This window comes from Microcebus murinus, chromosome 1 (assembly GCF_040939455.1).
Source record: "Microcebus murinus isolate Inina chromosome 1, M.murinus_Inina_mat1.0, whole genome shotgun sequence".
NCBI lineage: Eukaryota > Metazoa > Chordata > Mammalia > Primates > Cheirogaleidae > Microcebus > Microcebus murinus.
Genome location: NC_134104.1, coordinates 6,813,970 through 6,836,972, shown reverse-complemented (window position 1 = coordinate 6,836,972; position 23,003 = coordinate 6,813,970). Strand labels below are relative to the sequence as shown.

Sequence of the window (23,003 nt, the reverse complement as noted above, 5' to 3'; positions counted from 1 at the left end):
ATTTTAATGATTACATAATATTTCATCACCTGAATATAGCATAATTTAACTATGTCCAATTTTTTGTTAACACAAATTGTGTGCATTTTATAAATATTTTACTCATATATTAGTTTTATATTATAATATCCTAAGGAAAGTTTCTGAAGGAGATGTTATTAATGTGTGGTTTTAAGTCTTTGGGCTATACTGCCACATTCTTTTTAAAAATATTATATCCTACGAACAGAGAGTTCAACTTTTGGATATAATATAAAATATTATATCCTATGAACAGAGAGTTCAACTTTTCCTTAACATTAAGTATGTTATTTAAATCTTTGCTAATTTGATAGATAAAAATTGTAACATAGTTTTTCTTCTTTATATTTCTTTAAGTTTTAGAAAAGCTGAATATATGTATGCTTTGGTAATTGACACTTCTTTTATTCTGAATTATTTATTTATATTTTTCCTTCTTCTTATTTTTCCATCCAAGTTTTAGTGCTGTTCTTTGTAATTTGCACAAGCTTTTGATAACATTATCAACTGTGTTTGGCATATACAACGTATAAATGTCATAGATGTCATTTATACTATACAAATATAAATATTTTCTTTGGCTCCTTTAAAATTTTTAATTTATGATGGCTTATGATTGTTTTATTTGTTATTGTATTGTATTATCTATTGCCACATCACAAAGCACCCCAAAACATAGTGACTTAGAACAACAAACAGCTATTATTTCACAAGTTCTGTGGGTCTGAAATCTTAGAGCCCCTTATGAGGGTGGTTCTGTCTCGGGTCTTTTCGCAGGCTTATGACTGGGCAGCAGTCGGGGACTGTTGGGTGGGTGGCAGTCATTGCAGATGACAGGTGCATTTCTGAGACAGTTCGCTCACACGGCTGTTGGCAGGGGACCCCAGTGCCTCACTCTATGGATCTCTCCACAGGGCAGCTTAAGTGTACTCATGACATGGCAGGTGGCTTCACCCACAGGAAGTGACCCAAGACTACACAAGGGGACAACCACCATGTTTTTTTATGACCTATGCTTGGAGATCATATCCCATTATTTTTGCAAATATATTACCAAAATTGATTCAAACAGGGAAAGAAAACATAAATAGACCTAGAACAACTAAAAAAAAATAATCAATAGTATGATTATCTACTACGTGGAAAAGACACATTATGAAGTTTTACCAAGTTTTCAGGAAATAGATATCCCTATTTCATATCACTTTTCCAGAAAAGTAATGGGAAGAGAAAGCTTGGCAGTTCACTCTATGAGGTTAGAACAACCTTGGTAACAAAACCGGCAAGGGGCAGCCCAAGGATGGGAAACTATAAGATCAATATAACTAACAGAAAGAAGGAATCACACATGTGAAGTTTCAAATAGAACATTAGCAAACCAAATAGAGCCTATGTAAAAATGCATCATAATGAAATAGAATTTATCACAATAAACTATTATATTAATGGTTTAACATTTGAAAATCTATTATGTGATTCATCACATTAGCAGATTTAAAAGATGAACACATACAATCATCTTAATATATGTATACAATTAATTCAATAAAAATCTAGCATTCACTCGTGAAAAACCTATTAATAAAGTCAAAATAATAAAAGGCATTTAACAGAAATATGATCCTGATCATAAGCAAATGTAATATTCAATAGTGAAACTTTAGAAGCATTCCCTATGAAACCAGGAAAGACCCTCACCCTCTTCTATTCAAGATTACATTGAAGATTTTATAGAAATCAAACATTCGGCTGTGTTACCAGGGAGAAAAGCATGGGGAAAAAAATCAATTGCATTCTTTTTCAAGGGAAGCAAACAACTGCAAGAAATAATTAATTATCTCATTTGAAATAATCAAAAGATTCTTTTTTATTTTTTATTCTTTTAGTGTTTTGCTACTTTATTTATTTTATTTTTTATTTCAGAATATTATGGGGATATAATGTTTTGGTTACATAAATTGCTTATGTACCATTTGAGTCAAAGTTATAAGTGTGCCCATTTCCCAGACAGTGTGCATTGTACCCGTTAGGTATGAATTTCCCCATCTTCTCCTCCCCCTCCCATCTGCTTGATTTCTGAAGAGCGTTATTTCCATATGTGCACATTAAGTGTTGATCCATTAGCTCTCATTTAATGGTAAGTACATGTGGTGTTTGCTTTTCCATTCTTGTGACACTTCACTTATTCTTTTTATAAAACTATAAGATTTCTAGAAATAAATGCCTTCTATTATATATTTAAAATTACATATTTTGTACACACACACACACACACACACACACGCAATTGATTCTAGTTATTCACAATACTTATGTTCCTTGAACACTGAATTAGTGAATCCTGACCCACTGCCCCTACAGGAATTACACGGTTAGCTTCCTGCAAGCCTCTGGTCATAGCATTTTCACCAACAGATCAATACATAACCCTGTTTTATGCTGGTTTCTGTTTAAAAACACATAATTTTATATTTGTTTTATATACAGTGTTGTTTCATTAACACTGAACCCATGGCAACAGCACTGGAACTCATACCCTATGAAGCTTGTCTAACTCGTGTATTTTATCCCCAAGGGACATGGCAGCCCTCTTGCCCTTAGGGACATCAGCCAGCACTTCAGCACTAGCCTGAGCACCGGGGCATTTTACAGAGTGAACTCACTGAAAAATGAAAAGCACAAAAATGTGAAAAGCACGGCACTAAATAGAATGTGAAAAGGACACTTGTTACACGATGAGAGCTGAAACAAAAAGGCAAAAACCTGGTTCAACCTCAACTGGGAACATGCAAGCCAAGCAACTCAAAATTTTTCCCTAATCTGTGCACGCACATGTCCGTGAACAACTGTGAAAGCACTGAGACTCTAGATGTTAGGGCTACAAATAAATTTTAGAAAGTAAGCAAATTTGCAAATATAAAACTGTGAGTAAGGGGATAGACTATCTATATCATACATACACATGCACATATATGTAGTATACATATAATAAAGATGTTAAAGTGTAAAACTGTTTATGAAAAAAAGTAAAAAAAAAAAAATTACCAAAAGATATAAATAAGAATTCGTGGAGAAATAGAAAGATGTCATATTTATCAGTAAGAAGACGTCATTTCTTAAATCTGGGGTTTCTCCTCATATTAACCTATGAATTTAATCTGATTTCAAACAAAATCCCACCAGGGATTTTTGTGAAAAAGGCAAGTCGATCTTTATGTTCATTAGGGAGAGTTCAGGAATGATCTAGACAATTTTGAAGAGAAATAAGGAAAAGGAGAACAAAGTCAAAAAGATGGAAGACGAGTTAATATTCACTCTGCTAGTTGCTAAGACTTACCATAAAATTATAGTAATTCTAAAATATGATATTTCCTCAGAGCCAATTAAATTAACTAATAGAAATAGAATAGAGAACCCAGAAAAAAAATCTGTATATATTTGGGAACTTGATAAATCACAAAGGTAGTATTTTCAATCAGTAGAAAAAGGCTAAACAATTTACTATATGTTTTCAAAACCGTGTTTCCTGTATGGAAAAAAATGTAATTCGTGCCATACACCATAGACAAAAATAAATTCCAGATGGATTAAAGACTTAAATGTATGAAACACAATTTAATACTACTAAAAGAACATGTAGAATAATTTATATATGATACTATGGCAGAAATGAATTTTAAAACAAGACATAAAATTATAAATTTTAAGGAAAATGTGGGTGAATATACATTAAAATTTAAAAAGCTCCTACAGACAAAAGACTACAAACAAATTAAAAGAACAAACTATTAACAGATGTGAAGCCATAACATACAATAAAAAAAAGGATTAATAACCAAATATAAAAGCAACTTAAAGAAGACTGGTAAAAGTACCAAAGAACAGGTGCAGATAAATCACAGGTGAGGCAACCAGAAAAATTGAACAACATAGCAAAATACTGTCAACCTTTCTAGAGTTTTTCAAATAACAGCTTGATTGACTTTTACTTATATATCATAATAATTTTAAAACATTCAATTCAGTAGATTTTAGTATATTCACAGAATTCTGCAACCAATACCACTATTTAATTTCAAAATGTTTTCATCAATAGCCCCCTAAAATATTTTCACCACTGATTAGCAGTTTCTTCTCATTCCTTCCCTCCCTTGCATTTCTAGAAAACCCTAATCTACTTTCTCTCTAGATTTGCCTATTCTGTACATTTCACATAAATGGAATCATTTAGTATGTAGAGGCTTTTGTGACTAGCCTCTTTCACTTAGCATAATGTTTTTAAGGTTCATCCATATTGTGACGTGTATCAATGCTTCATTCCTTTTTATGGCTGAATAATATTCCATTGTATGGATATACCACATTTTATTTATTCATTTGGTTAGTAGATATTCAGTTTTTTTTCACTTTTTGGTTATTACAAATAATTCTGCTGTTAACACGAATGTACAAGTTTTTGAAATGAAAATTATATTTTCATTTATCTCAAGAATATACCTAAAATTGGAATTGCTATGTTATATGGTGACTTCACAAATAACATTTAGAGAAACTGCCAGTTACATCACCATTTTAGAATCCCATCAGCAATGTATGAAGGAATTTCTCCAAATGCTCACCAGCACTTGCTCTTGCCTATCTTTGTATAACAGCCATCCTAGAGGGTGTTAAGTGGCATCTCACCATGGTTTTGGTCTGCACCTCCCTAATAACTAATGACGTTGAGCATGTTTTCAAGTGCTTATTGGCCATTTATTTGTATGTCTTCTTGGGAGAAATATCTATCCGTTTGAAAAATTGGGTTACTTGTCTTTTTATTGTTGAATTGGAAGATTTCTTTATATATTCTGGATACAAGCCAACCATTTTTAAATTTAGTAAAACAATTGAAAAAATAATATTTCCTTATACCCATGAGGTAGGCATGTGGGAAAACTTCTAGTTCTAAACCCGTTTGCTGGGTAAGTTAATTGCATTGGAGAGTTTGGCAATATCTGGTAAAGTTGCAGGTCAATGGACCATAGGGCCTAGTAATTCTCCTTCTTGGTATGTTTATACAATACAGAAACTTTCTATGTGTCCAAGGAGACCAGCTCATGCTCATTGCAGTGTTGTTTGCGGTAACTCCAAACTGCAAACAATGTAGAGGCCGACCAATAGTAGAATGCATAAATGAGTTGTGCTGAAGCCGCATGACAGGGAATACTATACAGAAGTGAAATGAAGGAACTGGATCTACATATAGCAGCACAGAGAAAATTTGAAAGATAATAACAGCAAGTGAAAAAAGCCAGGTTGCAGAACTATACTTTAGCAGAGCCCGGCCAACTGTGCAGTAAATGCATTTCTTCTCCCTGATAGGCTGCATTTCTCAGCCTCCTTTGCAGTTGAGTCGAGCCACATTTTTGAGCCATGGTCAAGGGGATCTGGGTGAGGCAAGGTACGCAGCTTCCAGGCTTGGGCCCCAGAAACCTCCCATGCAAACCTCCACTCTGTTTGCCCTGGATGTTGACTTTCAGGGGGACCTTGAGTCTCTGTCAGCCAGGATCCCGGAATGCCTGCAAACAGCAGAGCCCTTTCCCTTTGGCCCCCAGCCTCACTGCACCCTCACCGACTGGACGCTGGGAAATAAACATCCATCATGCTAAGCCAGGAGATTCCTGGGCTCACATGTTAGAGAGGATAGCAATACCTAACTAACACAGATACCAGGTGTATGACATTTTAAAAGCCCTAGAAATACGATACTTATTTATGCCATGAAAGTATTACAAGCGTGTTCTGGAAGGATGCCCTGAATTTCAAGGTCGTGTTTAGAAGTGACATCTCAGCAGTGTGAACCTGGACCATGATCTAATTCAGGGGCCTGCACACTTTCTATGTAAAGGAGCAACCAGAGATGTCTTCAGCTTTGCGGGCCATCTGCACCCCTGTCACAGTCACTCAGCTCTGCCATGGTAGCATGAGAGCAGCCATGCATAAGTGGTCAATATGTAAGCAAGGGGGCATGGCCTGATTGATGTGGCCTGAAGGCTGTAGTCTGCCAATCCCCAATTTAACCTCTAAAGCCCTCAGTGTCTTCATCTGTAAAATGGGATAATGGTAAGTACCTACTCAAGTGGTGTTTGGAGGATAAGTTAATGCATTAGTAAACACATGGGAACTGCTAAACATTATAACTGGTAGGTAGTATTCCATAAATATAATTATTATTGTTGCTGCTATTATTTGTTGTGTTTGTTATTATCATTTCCACTGCTGCTGTTGCTGCTACTCCTACTGTGACATTGTGCAAGTGAGGGAGTGTGACTAACGCGTGTCGAGCACAGTGCCAGACTAAGGACGGCACGTCTGTGATTTCGCTCGCCGTCATCCTCTAGGGAAAGCATCCTTACTATTTCACGTTTACAGAGGAGGAAACTGACTTGTAGGGCAACTCACTAACTAGTAAGAAATAGAACTCGTATGTGAACACAGGTCAGTCTGGTACTCCTTCATCCAACCCTAGAAGGTTCCACACAAGTGTAATTGGACTTGGACCATGATCTAATTCAGGGGCCTGCACACTTTCTATGTAAAGGATCAATCAGAGATATCTTCAGCTTTGGGGGCCATCTGCACCCCTGTCACAGTTACTCAGCTCTGCCACGGCAGCACAAGGACAGTCATGCATAAGCTGCCAATATGTAAGCTAGAAGGTTCCACCATGAGTGTAATTTGCATTGAAGATTTTGTGCATGGCTTTCATTTACTGATTAAGACTATGTGGCATTATAAATGTTTTTCTTGCCCTACTAGGTTTTATGAATTTATTTCCAAACAAAGGTATTGATGATATTACAAAGGGCTACGGAGTAGGAGCCAGGGGAAAGATTGACTATAAAAGTGCCTTAAAAGGCAGTAAGAATAAGTTATCATTTTGCTGTTGTGATTGACGCAACTGTGAAAGAAAAATTCTAGGAAAAAAGATGTTCTTTAACATGCAGCTTGCAGCACTCATGAAATTGTCAGAGAGGAGAGCAGAGTCTAATCTCTAGACCTGCCCACACGCACACTCACTAAACACATTAAAGTTTTTTCCAAACACAATATGTGTTGAGCTAAACAGTTTTTTCCATTAATTTTTAAACTCTTGGGTATTTCAAGAGCAACTAATATGAAACTTCTAATTCATTTATGTGCATGTTATAAAAATGCTATTTTACATAAAAACCAATCAAAATATTGGTTGAAACTTCAGAGTATAATACAATTATTTCCAAAAACAGCTCAAAAAATGAAGCCAGTCTATAAAGAAATTTTCAAGTGTAAAAGGAAAAATATAAAAAAGAGTAATGAGATTTTCAGAGAGATATATTTATTCAACTCATATCTTTTATTCTCATACGATATTATTTCCATTGTATGTGTGTTAAAAATATTCTTTTAACTTAGTTGCTATTGACTACTGTTCATTTACCATTTCATTATTTGGGGCTTTTATTTTTATTTCCCTGTATCTTCTTCATGGTGAGTCTATTGTTCTTTTCCTAACTTCTTGCATTTACTACTTACCACATTAATTTTAAGTTAGAATTGTTTTTCCTAATGAATGTATTCAAGTCTATATATTTCTTTTTAAGTATCAATTTAGTGAATGCTACATTTGGGAGTATAGTACTTTTATTTTCACTCATTTCTAACAGACTTCAGTGTTTCCCTTTTCATGTTTATTTGAAAGTAGGTTTATAATCTTCCAAACGTTTTAAAACATATGCATTTTTAATTAACTTGAAATTGTTATTTCCAATTTAAAAAATATTGTGTTAAAAGAACATGGTCCCAGGATATATGTTCTTTGATATTTTAAAGATTTGCTTTGTGACTTCAATTTTTGTGAGTTTCCCGTGGTGCATGAAAACAACATGCATCCTGTAATTATGAGATAAGGGGTCCATAAATGCTAAGTCCATATTCTTAATTTTCTTGTTTAAAAATTCTATGCGCATAATAATTTTTCTATCTGATCTGTTAATTGCTGAGATAGACATGATAAAAATTTCGAATTTTATTGTAGATTTTTCAATTTCACCTAATACTTCTCTTATCTTTTGCTTCATTTATTTTTAGGACATACAGTACAGAATTTCAGAATCTTAATATATTTTTCATAAATTATTCTGCTTTCATGATGTGGTGACCCTTTTTATCTCTAATAATTGTTTTTTTGACTGTAAAGTTTATTTTTTCTGACAATTATAGCTACAACAATTGTCTTCTTATTAGTTTGTTATAGCTTCACTTTTCAAAATTTAGTTTAAACAGCATATAGCTGGATTTTTAAAAGTCCAATGTGAAAATCCCTGTCTTTTAATTAATGAATTAAATTAGCTTATTGTAATTAGCTTTTTAAAATTGAATTTCTACCACATCATTTTGAGTTTTATACATACCACATTATTTTGGTTCTTTTCTTCTCCTCTCTCTCATGCTTTCTTTTTCTTTTACAAATTAAGGTTTTTTATTCCCCCACTTTAATCTCTAAGCTTGTATAAATTATATAATGTACTTCTGGCAGTTTACTATTAAGACTTTAATATTTAGCTTGCATGCATATCTTGATTCTAATGTTAATAAATATCTTAAGCATTCTCATTAAATATATAAATATGTTAAATTTGCTGTGAGTCCAGGCATTTTCTCCCACCTTTGAGAGTATAGTCTTTTTATATTCATTCATTTCTAATAGTTGAACCTCATTTTTATGTTATATACCTTGGTTGAACCTCATTTTTATGTTTTCTATTTAGTTGCAACTTTTTATTTTTAATTATTATGGGTACATAATAGTTGTATATCTTCATAGGGTACATATGATCTTCTGCATGTGGATATCAGGTTTTCCCAGCACAATTTATTGTCCTTTCCCCACTATATGTTCTTGGCACCTTTGTCAAAGAGAAGTTCACTATAGATGTGTGGATTTATTTCTGGGCTCTCTACTCTATTCCATCAGTCTATGTGTCTGTTTTTGTGCCAGTTCTATGCTGTTTTGGTTACTATAGCTCTGTAGTATAATTTGAAGTCAGGTAATGTGATTCCTCCAATTTTGTTCTTTTGTGCAGGATGGCTTTAGCTATTCTGGGGCTTTTGTGGTTTCTATACATTTTAGGATTTTTTTTCTATTTCTGTGAAGTATGTCATTGGTATTTTGATGGGGATTGTATTGAATTTGTAGATTGCTTTGGGTTGTAAGGACATTTTAACAATGTTGATTCTTCTAATCCATGAGCTTCCAAACAAAGATATTATTCCAGACCAAGATATCCATGGAATATCTTTCTATTTTTTTTGTGTCCTCTTCAAATTCTTTCATCAAGGTTTTACAGTTTTCATTACAGGTATTTTTCGCTTCTTTGGTTAAGTTTATTCCTAGGTATTTTATTTTATTTATAGCTACCATAAATGGGATTACTTTCTTGGTTTCTTTAGTTGCAACTTTTTCAATGGTCCTTAAATCAACTGTAGTTATTTTCTATAGTCAATGTTTATTAGATTTACCCATTTTTAATCTGTAGGTTTAAGTTTTTGCTAAAAGACATATTTTAAAAGTTTATGGTTCTTGCTTTATATGAATAAAATGTTATTATTTCATCCCTACTCTTGAATAACAGGTTAATTACATATAAAATTTTGTATTGCTATTTTTCCCTCAGCAATTTAGCTACATTATTTTGTTATCTTCTGACATCTATAATTGTTTTTGAGAACTTTGCTTTATACTAATTATTCCTTTGTAGTTGACCTGCTGTTCTCTCTGGTTGTTTTTTTATTTTTAATATTTTATCTTTATTTCACTATTCTGCAATTCATTGTAATGTGCCCAGGTGTGGATTTAAATTCATATCTTTCTGCTCAGGACTCAGTATATTCCTTGAATCTGAGGATTCTGTCTTTCAACAGTGCTGGAAAATTCTCAGCAATTATTTTGTCTCTTTCCTATTTTTTTACCTTTCTTTCTGGGACACCTATGAAACATATATTAAAGTTATTTATCTCATCATATTTTCTAGTTCTACCTCTCTATGCTGCATTCTTAGTAATTACTCATATCTGTAATATCCCATATAATAATATGGGATAATAGTAATATGATAGTAATTGAATGTATCTCATATCCTTATATCTGTCTTCAGTTCACTAATCTTCTCTTCAGCCATATCTTTTTTGTTCCTTAACCTGCCAATTAAGGTTTTAATTTCAATGACTATATTTTATTTTTTAAAGATCTAAACTTATTCTGTTTTAATCTGTTTATTCTTTTTGCTAGTATCTCTTTTCTACCTATATCTTTAATCATCTTAAACACGTTTATTTTGTAATCTCTTTCAGATTATTATTTTATTATTCTAGGTCACTGACGTTCTAATTCTATTTATTTTGAGCCTGTTAACTCTCATATTTTATCCTGATATATTTTAATTTAAAAAATTTTTAAAATTGGGGTTTATTTTTCCATTTAGAGTATTTCTCAGGAGAGGTTTTATCTTTGCTTCTGCTAAGATTTCAAAGGGGCACATTGGTCTGGAACAATTTTCATGTAATTTCTTAATTAGGGATTTCCTGGACAAAGGGAATTAATTAGGGAATTCCTGGAAAAAGCGGGTAGTACAAATTTAACCCCCAATTCTGCATTTGGAGAAGGGCTGTGCCAATGGACTCTTAAGGGACCCCTGTCTTCACACTGGAATCCAGGCAGAAAGGGATAAACTTCTTTGGTATAATTTGGTATACCAAATATATTTGGTATAATATATTATATTATAATATAATAATACCTGTATTAATGTGCAGGTAATTTTCTGGTCCAACCTTTACAGAGTTCTGGTCTGATGGGAAGAATCTCAGTTCCCACTCTTGCCTATGGCTCCAAGACCTCAACTCCTCTCTGTATATGGACATTGAAAATTTAGCCTCCTGTGTTTCCAAAATCAAAATCCACTCCACTCCCACTTGCCTTAGCATCAGGTTATGTGTTTCTGGCACTTCTATTGAAAACATTTCTTATTAAACATTTAAAAATACGTTATGTGGCCTTTCTAAATATTTGCAGCATGAGGCTTTTCAGGTTATCCAGGCTGTCACAGTGCTGGCCACACACCCTGACATTTCAAAATCAGTCTTTGCAACCTCACCTAGGCTATGGCTACAGCTGAACTCAAAGGCTATTTTGTTAGATTCAGCGTAAAGGAGAGCTGCAGAGATAAACTACGAAACATATCGTCTTCTAAAAAATAAAGTCCACATCTCACGGGGCCCTTTGGATGTTCTAAATGATGAATTACATATTCGCATTTCTTTACTTTGTTCACCAACACTGGGGCCTCTGTTTTCTTGGAAGACAAGCACAGAACAAGGGTTCTGTGGCTTATGGCAGCAAATGCAGTTTTGCCGGCACCCAGCGGATGGTGGAAATACAACCAGCCTCTGGGGAAGGGTGAGCTCTCCTCCAGATTGGTAATATTGTAAGACACAACAGGGAGAGTCCTTTAATATCTAAAGGAAAGTTTTGATGAAGGGCTTGAGCCGTGTGAAATTTGGGGTCGGCAGGGAAACCGATATATGTCAGCCCGTCCCAAACGACACACGGAAATACCTTCTGCCAACAAACCCCTATTTAGATTTTTAATTTCCTCAAAAGAAAAAAAGAAGTGGTTATCTCAACACAGTCTGGCAGGAGGACAAACGGAGAAAAAATGCGAAAGGAGGGATAAAAGTCTGGTGTTATGGAACATTTTCACCAGGTGTTTCTTTCTTTGAAGGTAAAACACCATTTTAGTGCTTACTCACGCTGAATAAAAATGACACCTCCCCAAAACACAAAACAAACAAAAAATAAACCGTGTCCAGTCAGCTTTGCCACTTCATGGGGTTGCCATGGACTTTTCTGTTCATAAAAGGAACTCTAGCTCCGTCTAAACCAGCAACCCCGATTCTCGGGGAGTGAGAAGCCCATCCCGATATCCCCAGTGTTCTGGGCTGCGGTAAGACAGGCTTGTTTGATCCTGTTGTCTCCAAGGACTTGCAGAAATGCCTTGTGGGACAAGGAAGTCTCTGGAGAAGAGAGTCTTTAGAATCCACGGTCCTGGTGCCTTAGTTGAGAGGAACCAAGGTTCTCACCCTACTCACACTCTCCACATAGCCACAGAGGGACACACAGGCGTGTGAGCACACACGCTCAGGTGTCCACACACTCTACCTGGAGGGCTCCCTCCATCCTCCCCTTCCCTCAGCACTGGCGTCCTGGGATTTCCCAGAGGAACAAAACACGGACCAATCCCAGAGGTGAGTCTTAAAGCAAAGAAGGGGCCACAGTGGTTTTGTGCAACAGATAGCTCTGTGGGTAGGGCCTCCCACCCTCCTTCACACATGGCCAAGGTCACCTGGCTTTGGGGACCAGAGAGGCTCTACCTGTCAGACAGGGCACAATGTCAAGGTGAAACAGTCCAGTATAGGGTTTGGTCACTAAAAGAGAAAAAAATAAGAAGGGATGCAGGATACTCAGATCAGGGTGCGATGACTTTGATGGTGCCCTTCTCTTTATGTTGGGTGGTTGGAAAACATAAATAAGCGTTGGGTGTGGCAAGAGAGCACCGTGCAACACAAATGACATGAAAAGTGCTGGCCCCAGTGCAGACTGACCAGGGGGAACGTGGAAAGCCAGAGTGTAAAGCCCAAGACCATATACTGACCTTTAGAGATGTTCCCAAGGACACAGTGGGATAGCCCATTAGCATGTAAGGTCAGCGATGGAAAGAATGTGTTATTTTGTTGCAGAGGGAAAGTTCTTGAATGTGAGACATCCGATTTTCATAGTATGAAAGGAATATATGACAATGAGCATTACTCATGTGTGTGTGAAACCAAGAGGTTTTTCCATTACACCGGATAGTGGTTTTCCTCACTTTCTTCCTATTGCTGCAACTGTTCGTGAGAGAAAGTAATGCCTTCTCTTCTACCAGGGACTGACTCAGCACCCTCTTGTCAAGTTTGTCATATTTTTCCCGTTTCATTCCAGGACTCACTGTTCTAATTCCGGTTCCTCCTGGGCTTTCTACATGGCTAATTTTTCTCATTTGCTCCTTTTTAACCTTTGCGCTAAATAGCGTTAGAATAAATCACACGTTCCCTTGCTTTACTTGGAAATCAACTTTTATGTCTTCTAATCAATGGAGTTTTTTGTCCGGCTTCTTGAATACAGATTGAGAAGTTTGATGGCTAAGTTACCAAAAACGACTAAATTCAGGTAAAACATTTTTGTTTAAATTTCCATGGAATCTTGTTTGGAGTTTTTCTTTCTTTGCAGAGGTATTAAATTAATAATACTCATTCTATTCCCAATCCGAGATTGGGTAGAAGACAAATGCATGTTTACTTCTCTAAATACTTTCTGTTTAGGAGGACTCGCTACTACATGTGTGGCAAGCAATCTTAATACTTTATTGAACACTCACTAATGGTACAGTAGTGACCACGATACTTAAATATAGACAGTGGAGGCCGTAGTCTGTGGAAAGTTATAATTGTGCCTGGACCGTTTTCCTGACTGGGCTTGCCTTATGCTTCAGGATACAAGATGAAAGTAATAACAATGAGCTATTCTTTAGCTTTCTTGTGAGAAATAAGAGGCAGATGGTTAAACTTCTAGAAATATAAAGTGTTAATAGAAGCTGAAACCTTCAGATTTAGGCCAATCGCTGTTGTAAAACACTGGATGTGGTTTTCACACAGTGGTTCCCAGCCGGGGGTGACTTTGATCCCAAGGGACATTTGTCAACGTCCAGAGATACTTTTGTTTGTCCTATCTGAGGGGAAGGATGCTACTCAAACCTAGCTGGTAGAGGCTAAGGATTTAGCAGCCTGAAATACATAGAATAGCCTTCCCCTTCCCCTCCAACAGATAGATTTGGCTCAAAATATCAGTGATGATAATGTTGATAAATACTGCTATGTTGCATTATTTTTCTAAATGTACTAAGAAACCAAAACTCATATTACGTGACTGATCCATAGGTATTAGAATTTTTAAACAGATTTATTGAGATACAATTCACATACCAAACAATTCACAAGTTAGAAGTCTGCAATACAATGGTTTTTAGTTTGTTCACAGTATTGTGCAATCACCACAATCAATTTTATATTTTTTCACCCCCAAAAGAAACCCAGGACAGCTTAGTCATCAGCCCCCCATCCTCCCCCTGCTCTCCCCACCCCACCCCCAGGCCCTAGGCAACCACTAATCTACTTTCTGCCTCTAGAGTTTTGTCTCTTCTGTACATTTCACATATGAAATTATACAATATGTGACCTTTTTGTTTCTGGCTTCCTTCCTCTAACATAATGTTTTCAAAGCTCATCTATGCTGTGGTGTGTATCAATATTTCATTCTTTTTTGTTGCTGAATAATGTAGTATATAAATATATCATATTTTATTTATATATTCCTATGCTGATGGGCATTTGGGTTGTTTCTACTTTTTGGCTATTCTGAATAGTGCTGCCATGAGCATTCATGTGCAAGTTTTTCTATGGATGTATGTTTTCATTTCTCTTGGTTATATGCATTGAAATGGAATTACGGAAGCATATGATAATTCCGTGTTTAACATTTTAGGAAATTGCCAAACTGGTTTCCAAAGTATTTCGACCATTTTACATTACCACCAGTAATGTATGAAGGTTCCAATTTCTCCACATACTTGTCAACCCTTATTATTAATTAATATTATCTGTCTTTTTCATTTAACTATCCCAGTGGTTTTGAAGGGGTTTCTCATTGTGGTTTTGATCTGCATTTTCCCAATAGCTGATGATGTTGAACATCTTTTTGTGTTTTTATTAACCAACTGTTTATCTTCTTTGGGGAAATGTCTATATAGATTCATTACCCATTTTTTAGCTCAGTGCTTTATATTTTTATTGTTGAGTTGTTAAATATTCTTCGCATAGTCCAGATACAAGTCCCTTACCGGATATATGAATTGCAAATATTTTCTTCCATTCTGTGGGTTGTAGTTTTACTTTCTTGATTGTATCATTTGTAGCACAAAAATTTTTAATTTTGCTAATGTTCAATATATCCATTTCTTTCCCTTGTCACTTATGTCTTTTATGTCATATCTAAGGCTTTGTCTAACTCCAGGTCATAATCATTTGCTTTCGTATTTCCTCTCAAGAGTTTTATAGTTTTAGATTTTGTTTAGGTCTATGATCTATGTTGAGTTAATACAAAGTCCCCAGTGGATTGCCTTGCCACCCTTGTTGAAATTAATTGACCATAAAGGTAAGGGTTTATTTTGGACTCTCACTTCTGTTCTATTGATCTATATGTCTCTCCATGTTAATATCACACTGTCTTGTTTAGTGCATTTTTGTATAATAATAAGTTCTGAAATCAGTGTGAGTTCTTCAACTTTGTTCTTCTCCAAGATTCTTTTGCCTATTCTGGCTCCTTCGAACTGCCAATAAATTAAATAGAATCACTTTTTCAATTTCTGCAGAATAGCCAGCTAGAATTTTGATAGGTATTGCATTGAATCTGTAGATCAATTTGATGAGCATTACCATTTTGACAGTATCAAGTCTTTCAATCCATAAACATGGAATGTCTTTCCATTTATTTTGGTCTTCTTTAGTGTCTTTCAACAACATTTTGTAGCATACAAAATGTTATGTTACCAGAGTGTAGTATTCCCTGTATAAGTCTTGTACTTTTTTATTGAATTTATTCCTATGTATCCTATTCTGTTTGGATGGTATTATAAATAGTGTTTTTTTCATAATTTCATTTTCAGATTGTTCATTGCTAGCATATAACAGGAAATTGATATTTGTATATTGATTTTGTATATTGCAACCTTGCTAAATTCATTTATTCTAATAATTTTTAGTGGATTCCTTAGGATTTTCTATATAAAAGATCATGTCATCTGTAAATAAAGTATTTCTTCTTCCTTTCCAATCTGGATTTTGAAAATTTCTTTTGTTAAACTATTTTCCCAGACTAGAACCTCCAGTATAATGTTAAATAGAAGTGGTGAGACTGTACAAACTTGTGCTGTTCTTGATATTGGCGGGGGTGGGGGGAAATTCACTCTTTTACCATTAGGTATGATGCAAGCTGGGGTTTTGTTTGTTTTGTTGTTCTATGTATGCTTTATCAAGTTAAAGTTTGTTTCTATGCCTAGTATGTTGAATATTTTTATCATGAATGGATTTTGGATTTTGTCACATTCTTTTTCTCTCTATTGAAATGGCCATGTGGTTTTTAGTTATTTATTCCACTGATATAGGTATTACATTAATTGAGTTTTGGATGTTAAACTAGTCTTATATTCTTGCGATATAGCTCACTTAGTAGTACTATGTAATTCCTACATACATCTGGATTTGATTTGCTTGTCTTTTGTCTATATTCGTAATAGATATTGATCTGTAGTTTTCTTGTGATATTTTTGCCTGGTTTTTGTGTCTGTGTAATACTGGCTTTATAGAATGAGTTAGGAAATATATTTTCTTCTATTTTTTAAACATAATTTTTGAATGATTGCTTGTAATTCTTTTGTAAATGTTTGGTAGAATGCACTAATGAAGTTATCTGGTCTGGGTTTTCTTTTGTGGAAAGTTGTTAAATTAGTTATTTAATAGATTTATTCAGATTTTCTTTTTCTTCTTGAGTCAGTTGCAATAGTTTGTGTCTTTCTAGGAATTTGTCCGTTCATTTATGCCCATGGCATATAAGTCTTTATACTATTCCCTTAAAATACTTTTTAATGATATGATGTTAGTAACATTAATAATATTCTCTCTTTAATTCTTGATTTTAATAACTTGAATCTTTTCTCTTTTTTCCTTAATCTAGTTAAAATTTGATCAATTTTGTTGATTTTTCTCAAGGAACCAACTTTTGGTTTATTACTTTTCTGTATGATTTTTCTAATCTCTATTTTATCAGTTAGTCTTCAAATTTTTAGTATTTATATTCCTATGCTACTTTAGGCTTCATTTTCTCTTATTTTTCCAGTGTCTTAAAGTGGAAGGTTAGGTTATTGATTTGAGATCTTTCTTCATTTTTAATGTAAGTATTTATGGCTATACATTTTCTTCTAAGCACTGCTATACCTGCATCCTATAAGTTTTGGTATATTGTATTTTTGTTTTAATTTATCTCAAAGGAGTTTCTAATTTTTCTTATGATTTCTTTTTTGGTCGATATTTTGGAGTATGTTGTTTAATTTCCAAATATTTGTAAATTTTTACTATTACCTTCTATTATCAATGTCTGATTTTATTCCATTGTAGTCACAGAACACACTTTGCATGATTTCAAACCTTTTAAATTTACTGAGGCTTGTTTGATGGCCTAGCAAATGGACTGCCCTGGAAAATGCTCAGTGTGCACTTGAGAAGAATATATATTCTACTGATGTTGAGTGGGGTGGTCTATAGATGTTTTTAGTTCTAGCTTGTTTACAACATTGTTCAATTCTCGTATCCTTTTTGATCTTCTGCCTAGCTATTCTATACATTATTGAAAGTGTGGTTTTGAAGTCTCCAACTATATTTGCTTAATCGTCTATTTCTTCCTTTAATTCTGTCAGTTTCACTTCATGTATTTGGGAAAACTGTTAGGTGTACATATGCTTGTAATGACTACATTTTTCTCATAGATTGATATTTTCATCATTATGAAGTGATGAAAATATTATTTCCTCTAGCATTTTTGGGGTCTTAAAATCTATTTTTTCTGATATTAGCATAACCACTATAGTTCTTTTATGGCTGCTATTTGCATGACTATCTTTTTCCATCCTTTTACTTTCAACCTATCTCCTATGGACAGTGCATAGCTGGACCTTGTTTTCTTATGCAATCTAACAAATCTTTTGATTTGGCTGTTTGATCCAATCACATTCAATGTTGTTATTGATATGGAAGAATTTGTGTCTGTCCTTTTACTTTTTGCTTTCCATATGTCTCATGTCACAGTTCGTTCCTTTGTTCTACCTTTGCTATGTCTTTGGTATTAAGTTAATGCTTATAGTGTAACATTTTAGTTTTTTTAAATGATATTTTACTATATTTTTGAGCTGTTTTTTAGTAAGTTCCCTAGGGCTGTATAGACTAATTAAAAAGAGAGAAAACTCAAATTCTTAAACTCAAGAATCAAAGAGGGAATATCAGTACTAACCTTTCCAAAAATAAAAGCATTGTAAGGGAATAGTATGAACAGCATATACCTTAATATATCAGAATTGACTTCAGATTTACACTAACTTAATACCAGTAAAATATAGACACTTTATTCCTAGGTACCTCTCTCCTCTCTTTCTGCTTTGTGCTTTTTTCGTGATATTATTGTAGTATTGCAACATTACCTATCTATATATTACAAACCCACCAATAAATTGTTGTAATTTTTACTTTATTTAGTTTTATGTCTATTGAGTGAGCTGAGAGAAGAAAGGAGAGAAAATACATAGCTATAGAATTAATAATATTAATATTCTTATTTATCTTTTCTGATTCTCTTCATCAGTTACTGTCTGGTATCATTTCCTTATTCCAACACAGCCTGTCACCTCCTTTGTGCTATTTTTGACAAATATATTACAGTTATTAATATATATGTTGTAGGCCCTGGGTTATATTTTAAATAACATTTCTACACCGTAGATAGAGCAAAATACTTAGTTACCACAGCCCTGGGTTCCTGGAAGACTAAAGAGAAACACCCAACAGAAACAACTGCTTTCTAGCAAGATTTAACAATAGTAATTAAGTGACTCTGTGATCTGTTCAAGGGACTGCCCAAGGCTAGGCAAGTACTACAGGCTCTGTCCAAGTCATTAAAGAGAGTTTCACAACTAGGAGTTTCTGAGTAGGGCAGCAATACACTGAAACTATCCCAACTTCTTGAATGTCTGATATTCCTATGGTTACAAAGAACCAACTTGGATGCTGCCATTGGTATTATTAGAGTTCCTTTTTCCTACATAAACATTTTAATAAATATGAGTTTATGCATGAAGATATCTGCTTTTGTTGGAAGCTGAATAATAAACAAACAAGTGCTTTTTACACTGTTTTATAATTTGAGTCTTAAAAAAATTAATTTGAGCATCCTGAGTCAAACAAGTCTACGAATGAAATCAAATGGAAAGAGAGCAAGAGAAATGTTTTGTGACTCATTAATGAGCCATCCAGGTAGAGGCAATACCTGTCGGGCAGGTTAGGTGTGTTGCCAGATCACTTTCTCCATGTTCAGACACAGGTGTGATGTCCAGACACCCACATAAGGTAGTTTCACGCTAAGATCAAGAAATGCCAGGAGTTCAACTGAGAGCTTACCTGTCAAGAGAAATCAATATAGCTAATGAGCAGTTTCAGTAGCTATAATAGGTCTTCGGATGCAGAACCGTTGCACTCTTTTTTGGGTTCTTTCTTGAAGCAGAAGTTCCCTCCTTTTTTCTTTCTTTATTTGTCAGAAAATCTTTTAACAAACTGCTTTGAGTCTTGACTAAATTTTCTTCTTTTGTTCCAAGAAGTTGAACTGGAATTTGAGCTTATTTATTACTCTTTGAAAGGAAGGTGTAGACACCCTCCTTGTTACCCACGGAATGCCGCAGTGGGAGTTAGTGAGAAGAGTTTGTCCATCTGTTTCTTTTGATTATACATTTACTCTATCAATAACATGAATGCTTAACGTCGTGTCTTTGAAATGTGAGCTACCCAAACTACTGAAATACTGAGTCCTTACAGCTACTTGTAAAACAGTGCTTGAAGATGTCAATATCTATTGATCTGTAATGCACCCTGAGGTTGTTTGTTAACTTTTACTGACAGCTAAGTGAAATACGAAGATAAACTATTTGGATCTTGGATCAGTTCCATCCAGTTACAGATGACTTTCCTAGAATATGTCATTTTTCTAAAGATAAATGATTTAGACTGTGTTAATATCTCTATTTCACAATTATATTATTGTTTCCTTTTGCCCATAGGCTTTTTATTCGTTTATTGCTGCAAAAAAATAAATGCTATGTTGTTTCGTCACAGTACTTGCAAGGAAAGGCCGTGCTATCAGGAAGCTCTGCTCCCAGACCCCTCCCCTCTCTGCTTTACCTACCAGCTCGGTAAGGGACAGACACACTCTTGAGTTTACTGAGCGCAGCGATGGCCGGTCTAGCTTCCTGTTTCCTGCATCTGATCACATGGTTTTCTTCAGCAACACTTGTGCTAGCTGGTACATGTGTCCATTTACAAAAGTACGGACATAACAGAAGCTTTGTACAAATGACATCAAATTCTAATTCTATTAGAAAGAACTTGGAACCCGTTGTCATTCTCGTAATGACTTTTTAGAATATTCCTGCACTAACACGCTCCACCAGGGGTTGGGGAAGGAAGCCTATATTCTGTTTTCTTTGCATGTCTAGTACATCGCCAATGGCAGAATTAATGCTAAATAAATAGGCTTTTTCCTTCCTGACACTTTGATTTTCTTAAGCCCATTAACAGCGTGAGATAGACACATACATAGACACATATGGGAGAGTCCCAAGCAAGACGCCAGGTTCTGAGCCTCTCTCCAAATTCTACCAGAGACTGATTTTCAGGTCATTTTCCAGCTATGAAAAATGAAAAAAGGCTCTCGCTGTGAGTTTATGCAGCCTTTTTCCGCCAAAATGAGTCCAAGCCAGAAAGTGTCCAGTGACTGCCCTTAGCTACAGGAGTTTACCACTGAATGGCTTCATCCTAGGTGTGTTACCAGGATTATAGTTTTTTTTTTTGTTTTTTTTTTTTTTTTTTATAGACCAGCTACAGTAGAATAGGATTATAGTTTTTTATCTGTCCACATCCCTGAAAAAAATCTGATTTCCACTCAAGAGGCCATAAAACTATTCAGTCATAAGCTCTATGTTTGGAACTATCTTCAATGACAAGTGACTGAACAAATTTAGCCTGTTTGTCATGACTTAAGAGGTCCAGAAGCAGGCAGTCTAGGGGTCGGGGGGTGGGGGTGGGGTAACTTACAATCATCGAGGATTCAGGTTCCTTTTTATTTCCACTCCATCATCCTTAGCATGGATTTGTTGCTCTGCGACACAGGAGGGCAGGTTGGTCCACCACCAGCAGGAAGAGGGGAACAGGGTAATAAGCAGAAAATGACATGTCCAAGTCAGCAAACTCTTTTGAAGAGATTTTCCAGAGACAGGATGAACACCTATACCCAAAATTTGTCTTATATGTGAGACTCATGATACCACATATGCATCCACTAAGAAAGTGTGCAGGGAAAAGAGACCGGCCTGGCATTGATTATGGGAAGAGATGCGGCTAGAGGAAGGGTCCTGAACATGGGAAGGTGCAGGCTGGGATTTGCACCTCCCACCGGTTCCTAAGGAGGGGGTGCCCAGGCTTTCTGACCAGCTTGCGGGATGTGGAGTAGATGCGCAAGGGCGAGTGCCAGGGCTTGAAAGCAGTCACACATCCACAGCGTGGTGGGGCTCTGTGTGACACTCTCCCGGTAACCTGCCCCTGGCATGTGGTAGATGGCTGGGGACGAGGAGTTTTAGCAGCCACAGGGGAGGACCGTTAGCGTGGAAGGAGCTGAGGATGGAGATGAAACAAGCAGTGGGCCCTGCCAGCCCAGGTGCCAGTTCTTTCCTTCATTTGGAGATGAAAAGTGACCCTGGCTGCCCTCCAAGATCAGGGCGTTCAGGCACTTGACTTATCTGTGGTCCATGACCAGGTCCAGTGAGCCCCTGAAACGTGGCCTTTTGCAAAGCACAGAGGAACAACAGGAAGACTCTGGGAGGGGAGCTGAGAGCTCCCCTTTGGGCCACAGCAGCACCCAGGCATCAGGTGTTGGTTGTAAATGCCCATCCTAAAGCTCGTTCGCAATGGTATGTCCCCTGGTTAATTGCAAAGACAAAATAAACACACTTTTTTTTTTTTTTTTTTTTTTTTTAGACAAACAGCCTAATTCTAACTCCCAGGCTGAAGGTTATAATGTTTTAAACCCTAGGAGGAATGTCATCTGAAAGACTATTCCTAGGAGGAAACTTTTTCTCCAGTGGAAGGAAAAGAGGGGAGAAAAAGTCAAAACGATTAGATAAAAAGTGTTTTCCAACACACTATTGTCCGGGGCTCGGTGTGGAAAAACAAAAGTATAGGAAAAAACGTTCCTCGCTTTCAGTTCTCTCTTTTCCATTCTTTTCCCCACAAAGCGTTTTTTGTACTCCCATATTGCTTCCTGGATAAAAAATGCCCCTGCAGTTGAGAAGCAGGTCCCTTGGGAAGATCTGTCAGTTAAGGTCCCACCAATAGGTTTGCAGATGTGGCAACAAACACCTGGGCGGTGGGCAAGGTCGGCTTGCAGAAATGCCATGGAAGCCGGTCATTGGCTTGCTGGTATAGGAGGAAGAAAAGACCTATTTACCTGGGGCTGATGCAGAGGCGTTCAGAACTAGTCGTTGTTTTTCTTTTTGATATTTCAGTGAGCCAGATGTTCCTAGAAGCATGTTCACACTTCCCTCTAAGGATTCAACCTAAAATCTCTTTGATTCGATATTGACTTTACAACTTTTGTATTTGCAGTCATTCCTCCGTTCCCACAAGGTTGCTGTCTGAGCAGACCAAGGCCACAGGGCCACCGATCCAGAGAATGCATAAAATTCAACAGCCCCTCAGCCCCTCAGCTAAGGCTGGCAACCCAGGGGACTCCTTGGCAGAGAATCTGAGCACACGAGTTCTGAAAAGCCTCTTCTGGGGCCCTGGTTTATTTTTATTTTTCCCCTTTTTTCTTTTGGTGAGGTTCAAAAAACTTTCCATTGTAGCTGGAAAGGCAGAAAAGGTACTTAGCTTCAACCACATTTTCGGTACTCTATAAAAACTGAATAAAAATAATAGCTCAACAATGAACAATGTACAGTGTA

At 35.9% G+C, this 23,003-nt stretch overlaps 1 long non-coding RNA gene across 1 annotated transcript; it reads right to left on the bottom strand.

Annotated features, from left to right (window-relative positions):
* Nucleotides 1-713: 713 nt before the first annotated feature.
* LOC142871430 (uncharacterized) lies at nucleotides 714-20,337 on the bottom strand. The gene is made up of 3 exons (XR_012919670.1): nucleotides 20,192-20,337; nucleotides 19,283-19,413; nucleotides 714-995 (listed from the first exon to the last, which is right to left on the bottom strand). It is a non-coding gene; the product is annotated as an uncharacterized LOC142871430 (long non-coding RNA).
* Between the last annotated feature and the right edge of the window lie 2,666 nt (nucleotides 20,338-23,003).